The 6,846-nt window shown below is 38.3% G+C and overlaps 1 long non-coding RNA gene across 1 annotated transcript; it reads right to left on the bottom strand.

Moving 5' to 3' along the window:
- Window positions 1-993: 993 nt before the first annotated feature.
- LOC127378472 (uncharacterized) lies at window positions 994-5,126 on the bottom strand. The gene is made up of 4 exons (XR_007888053.1): window positions 5,050-5,126; window positions 4,860-4,928; window positions 4,422-4,547; window positions 994-1,166 (listed from the first exon to the last, which is right to left on the bottom strand). It is a non-coding gene; the product is annotated as an uncharacterized LOC127378472 (long non-coding RNA).
- Window positions 5,127-6,846: the final 1,720 nt, after the last annotated feature.

Genomic DNA, 6,846 nt, shown 5'->3' on the forward strand with positions numbered 1-6,846 from the left:
AAAAATATGTTTGCAAAATGATCAGTTTTATAAAAAATATTCACATTGGCATTTTCCAGAGGTTTGGAGTCACATGACTTGGGCTTGAGTCACAGATTTGATAACAGAAGATTCGACTTGACAAAATCAGAAAAGACTTGCAACTTGACTTGGACTTTAACACCAATGACTGATGACTTTACTTGGACATTCCCCCAAGCCCAAAGATTAAAAATGCTTAATTCCTGAGATAACCTATGTAACTACATCTCAGTCTCATTGTTGAGTAGCAAACAACTGAAAGCCTATTTTAACTACAACCAATAGGCTGCAACTACCTTAAGTGGAGCCTATTGGCTGTTTGGCAAACAGTTAGGGTTTAAGTTTGTGCATTTTTGGCTGCAAATAAAGGCAGCTTAGACTTAGAAACTAAAACTCTTTCCTGGTGCTGGTCTGGACAGTCAGGCTGATACAGTATATAACTTATAAATAATTTAAAGTCCGGTTGCTGTAACTCTATCTCAGTTTGATTGTTGAGTAGCCTATCAAACACCTCAGCAAGATATAGATTGCAAACAATGGCTTTGAACTTAAACACTGAATTGCATCAAAACAAACTGTCTTGGTGCACATCTAGACAATCATGCTGGATCAAATATATTATAAGGATGAAGTAATCCTGAATTATAAGGATAACTTGATTGTTGTTGAGTTCCCGCTGTTGTTCTGGCTGTACAAATGATTCTATAAAAATATGCTTTCTTTAATAGCCACATAGTGTAGCCCTGTGATAGACCATATACAGTAAATGGCACATTCAGGCACTCCCATTGTGGCTCCCATATGAACTTATTTGAACTATGCTTAAATCTTGGTGCATGTATAACTTTTAAAAACTAATGGACCAAACCTTAAAAAAGTATCACCAGTTTCTAGCTTCATCTCTGGTATAGGAAGTTATTTATATTCTATTTTTATTAGTTTTTCTTGGAAGAATACAGCTGAACAAAGATGCACGCTTTAAGTTTTTATTGTGCTTTTAACTGGGTACATGAAGTATTTCATAGTCCAGCTGGAGTCTTATTCATTGCAGCCGTCCCAGTTGCAGCAGCTGACCTTCAGTCCCTGAGTGAATGCCAGCTTCAGACACTCGGCCATCTTGAAGCAGGACTTGTGGAAAGTGTTCTCTGTGGAGAGAAATTAGAAAATCTATAATTAATTGCACTTTACTCCTCCTTTTGCTTTTTATCTGTTCAAATGAATTACAATGAATTAAACTAAAATGCTTTTAATAGAAAGTATTTCACCAAAACCTTTCTTGGTTTGATTTATATTTAAAGGGATTAATAACATAAAGTCTGGTTTTTACTAAATTCAATTCAATTCAATTCAATTCAATTTTATTTGTATAGCGCCAATTCATAACAGAAGTTATCTCAGGACACTTTTCAAATAGAGCAGGTCTAGACCGAACTCTTTAACATTAATTACAGAGACCCAACAGTACCACCATGAGCAAGCACTTGGCGACAAGGGCAAGGAAAAACTGCCTGTTAAAAGGCAGAAACCTAGGACAGATCCTCCGGCTCTAGGTGGGTGGTCGTCTGTCTCGACCAGTTGGGGTGAGAGAGAGAGAGAGAGAGAGAGAGAGAGAGAGAGAGAGAGAGAGAGAGAGAGAGCGACAGACAGACAGACAGGTGCACAGCAACAACAGTATTGGCAATGGCAGTCAAGCAGGACCATGGCAGGAGGCTCCACCAGGATCCATGAGAACCTGCGAGACGAAAGCACAAGAACTCCGGGGAAGAAGTGGAGTTAGTAACATGCATTAAAGGGACATGAATGAGTGCAGCAAGAGAGAGGAAGAGAGTAGCTCAGTGCACCATGGGAAATCCCCGATAGTCTAGGCCTATAGCAGCATAACTAAGGGATGGTTCAGGACTCACCTGATCCAGCCCTAACTATAAACTTTATCAAAGAGGAATGTCTTAAGCCTACTCTTGAATGTGGTGAGGGTGTCTGCCTCCCGAACCACAACTGGAAGCTGGTTCCACAGGAGAGGAGCTTGGTAACTGAAGGCTCTGGCTCCTGTTCTACTTTTAGAGACTATAGGAACCACAAGTAGCCCAGCATTCAGAGAACGTAGTGTTCTAGTGGGGTAATAGGGTACTATGAGCTCTTTAAGATATGAAGGGGCCTGACCATGAAGAGCTTTATAGGTGAGGAGGAGGATTTTAAATTCAATTCTACATTTTATAGGGAGCCAATGCAGAGTAGCTAGTACAGGAGAGATGTGATCTCTTTTTCTAGTTCCTGTCAGTACTCGTGCTGCAGCGTTCTGAATAAATTGGAGCGTTTTAATGGACTTATTGGGGCAACCTGATAATAAAGAGTTGCAGTAATCCAGCCTTGAAGTAACAAATGCATGGATTAGTTTTTCTGCATCTGTCTGTGATAGTATGTGTCTAATTTTTCTAATATTACGTAAATGAAAGAAGGCAGTCCTAGAGGTCTGCTTTATGTGGGAGTTAAATGACAAATCCTGATCAAAGATAACTCCAAGATTCCTGACAGTGGTGCTAGAGGCCAAGTTAATGCCATCTAGAGTGACTATATCTTTAGACAATGAGTCTCTAAGGTTTTTGGGGCCAAGAACAAGAATTTCGTTTTTTCTGAGTTTAACATCAGAAAATTGCAGGTCATCCAGGATTTTATGTCCTTAAGACATGTTTGTAATTTAGATAATTGATTAATTTCATTGGGTTTGATTGATAGATATAACTGCGTATCATCTGCATAACAGTGAAAGTTAATGGAGTGATTCCTAATAATGTTGCCTAAAGGGAGCATATATAAAGTAAATAGTATTGGTCCAAGTACAGAACCTTGTGGAACTCCATGACTAACTTTAGTATTTATGGAGGATTCATCGTTAACATGTACAAACTGAGAACGATCTGATAAGTATGACTTAAACCAGGTTAGGGCAGTTCCTTTAATGCCAATTTGATGCTCAAGTCTCAGTAAAAGAATATCATGGTCAATGGTGTCAAATGCAGCACTAAGATCTAATAATACAAGTACAGAGACAAGTCCATTGTCAGAAGCAATCAGAAGGTCATTATTAACTTTAACCAGAGCTGTCTCTGTGCTATGATGAACTCTAAATCCTGACTGAAAATCCTCAAATAAACTATTGTTATGTAGAAAGTCACACAACTCTTTGGCGACTACTTTCTCCAGAATCTTAGAGAGGAAGGGGAGGTTAGAAATCGGTCTATAGTTGGCTAAAACCCTGGGTCAAGAGTGGACTTTTAAGAAGGGGTTTAATTACAGCTACTTTAAAGGACTGTGGTACATATCCTGATAATAAAGAAAGATTAATCATATCCAGTAAAGAAGTGCCAATTAAGGGAACAACTTCTTTAAGCAGCCTAGTTGGGATCGGGTCTAACAGACAGGTTGATGGCTTCGATGAAGAAATGATTGAAGTTAACTGATGAAGATCGATAGCAGAAAAACAGTCTAAATATACATCTAAGTTTACATTGACAGAAGTCCCTGAACTTGGAGAGCCACTGATAACTGTTGATGGCAGTTGGTGATTAATTTTTCTCTAATAGTAATAATTTTATTATAGAAGAAGCTCATGAAGTCATTGCTACTTAAGTTTATGGGGATATGTGGCTCGATAGAGCTGTGACTCTCTGTCAGCCTGGCTACAGTGCTGAAGAGGAACCTAGGGTTGTTCTTATTTTCTTCTATTAGTGCTGAGTAAAAGGCTCCTCTGGCATTACGGAGGGCCTTTCTATAAATCTTAAGATCATCTTGCCAATTTGAGCGATATTCTGATAATTTGGAAGAGCGCCATTTCCTTTCAGATTTCCTAGCTATTTGTTTTAACTGGCGGGTTTGGTGGTTATACCAATGTGCTAGTCTCCTATGTTTTAATAATTTCCTTTTTATAGGAGCGATAGAGTCTAATGTTGATCGTAGTGAGCCTGTAGCACTATCGACAAGATTATCAATTTCAGAGGGACTAAAGTTGTTATAGGACTCTGTTAAATTCAGACATGGCATTGAATTAAACACTGAAGGAATCTCCTCCTTAAATTTAGCTACAGCACTGTCAGATAGACATCTGCTGTAGGAAGTTTTGCCTAATGGCTTATAATCTAATAGTATGAATTCAAAAGTTACTAAATAATAATTGAAACAGGAATCCCCCAAGGAACTGTCCTGGGTCCTATCTTTTTTACTTTGTATAACAACTTTCCATATATATGCCCAGGTATAGGTCAAATGTATGCTGACGACACAGTCGTCCATGTATCTGGCAAAACCTGTGGCGCTGTTTGCAGAAAAGCTAACCAAAGTCCATCTGCTTCTCCATTACAAACCTGTCCAAGGAGAATGACAGTAGGACGTCTCATAGTACTCACCATGAGGGGCAGGGTAGGTAATTTTGGCGCAGGCATCCATTTCTGGAGGACAGGTGTCCACAGTCTCCACACAGTTTCCAGAGTCAGGGGCCTCACGGACACAGTTGTTACACTGCAGGGCATCACCTAGCATGCATAAAGACAGGCTAAGGCATCACCCTGAGAAACACCAATTTTTTTTTAAATTTTACATATTTATTATGCCATAATTGGTAGGCAAAGTTGATTTTCTTTTAAAAATGCAAAAACACAAGTTTAATTTGATTTGACATGTTAAATATTAATTTTCACATTTATTGAAACTGAAGTTGGTCTTGTGCAATGGTAGCCTTATGTAGGCTTTAAGCTACAGCTAGTACTTCAAATGTAAATTCCACTGTGGACATTCATGTGTTAAGATGATCATCTGCAGGATTCCTTCAGTAAGTCAGTATTTACCGTAGGTGACGGCCACCAGGAGCAAGAGAGCGAAAGCAAAGACCTTCATTTTCTATTTTTCTGCTGCGTCTGCAGGGAAAATTAAATAAATCAAGTTAAAGGAAGTTACAGTTACCACTTTGTGATTTTATTTTAAAATAATTATTACTTCATGTAGAAAGTCCTGGTCAATTGTGGAAGTGACACTTACCGTCTGGACCTGTGCAGGTTGCTGTGTACCTCTCCTCTGCCTCCTCTCTCCTTTTATACCACTTCATTTAACTGGCACATCACTGATAATGCTCACTGCCGTGGGAAAGAGTCCATATAGCTGGAAACGGTTCAAGTTTTTCCTCCCAAATGTTTTTTTTGAAAGCAGTCTCAAGTGAAAGCAACTTATACTTACTTACTACCAGTATTACAATATATTAATACAACTGTAGAATACGTAGCATGCGTTTTTGTGTATTTTACAGCCACCATAGTTTCTCTTTCGTGCTTGGAAGGGGAGGGTGAAGTGAGGGAGTTACAATCTGCAACTACACCTCTAAAAGTCTGAAATCCTACACACTGGACCTTTAATAGATAGAACTATTTATTGAGTTAATGTTTCAGTACATTTGTGCCACAGGTTCTTTAAGGTATCACACAGTACTGAAGGGGGGGTTCTGCGAGTCATTCTTAAGGAGACACACAGATTTCCTCTCATGCTCTGTCTATTTTAGTCTTTTTTTTTTAGTTGTCCTTGTATGTTAAATATGTTGGTAGGATGAGGGTTAAACAAGGTAATAGATAAATGTGGTGTGAATATTAACTCCAGCTGGCAATTTGCTGTGTGCAGCAACTCGACATTTGGATTAGAAAAGTGTGTCAGGAGTCTTTTTTCCCATGGATCAGTCTGTGAAAGAGAGTGGCTGAGCTCAGCACATGAACTGAGTATTTCCTTCTTTTTTTTCTACATTTTTTTGCCTTGTCCCACAGATTGCTCATTTATGCGCTACTTTCTGTATTTTCTGTATTGATTGACTGTTTTGTCTCTATATATTCCCAGGAATTACAAAAGCTAACTGATGCCACTATACTTGTAATATTAATTACTAGCACTACCACAAACTAAAAGACTGAGAAGAATGACATTTTGCATATATTACACTCACATGTGGCCAAGATCATTCCCTCAGTATTTTTTCTGGGAATTTGAGAATTTTTTAATCTGATTTTAGTATGTTCAGACCATTAACATATAAAAATTGGACCAACTCAATCACTAACAGAGCTCAGCTATCATATTATGACATGAAATACCCTTTTTATAGTTTCAAATAACTAATTAAAGCCAAACTGATTTTATAACATTGTTTTTGAAAGGCATTATATAAATAAAGTTATTATTAATTCAGTTCCCTGATGTTATGTTCTGAAGCAGATTTCTTGGAAAATCCCATGATATTTTACAATTATATGTAGCTTGTTCATTCGACACCATGAAGAAGCAGCTAATGAGCCCTGGGTTGTCATCACCTCACACGAACAATACTGGATCAAACGGGGACACAGCAGAACACTGCTGAGTCAACAGCTCCTACTAAGGCTGTGAATGCAGCAGGTGCACTTCAGGTCAGTAGGTACATTGATAACTCGTTAAATATTACCTGAGGTGAATATTTATGTACAGTTGCTTAGGAGACTAAGGTAAAAATATGAGATTGTTGGTGTGTCAGGTTAAATTCCTAACATCAGTCCAAAGACACTTCTCACACAGGTGAATCAGAAGGTGTTAGCGAGGCTCTGATTGGTTGACTGTCTGAAAGTTCAATGCTGATGATGAAGAGGCAGACCAAGCTGGGATTCTTTAAGTGCATCATTTCAGCCAGCAGATGCTCTCTATGAAACAAACTGAACAAATACAGAGAATTGTACCTGTATGATTATCAGTGTGAGGCAGTTCCACATTACTAGTAATAATATTACAGTAATAATATTACTTTTCCCAATAACTACTAGTATA

The sequence above is a fragment of the Dicentrarchus labrax genome, unplaced genomic scaffold (assembly GCF_905237075.1).
Source record: "Dicentrarchus labrax unplaced genomic scaffold, dlabrax2021, whole genome shotgun sequence".
Lineage (NCBI taxonomy): Eukaryota > Metazoa > Chordata > Actinopteri > Moronidae > Dicentrarchus > Dicentrarchus labrax.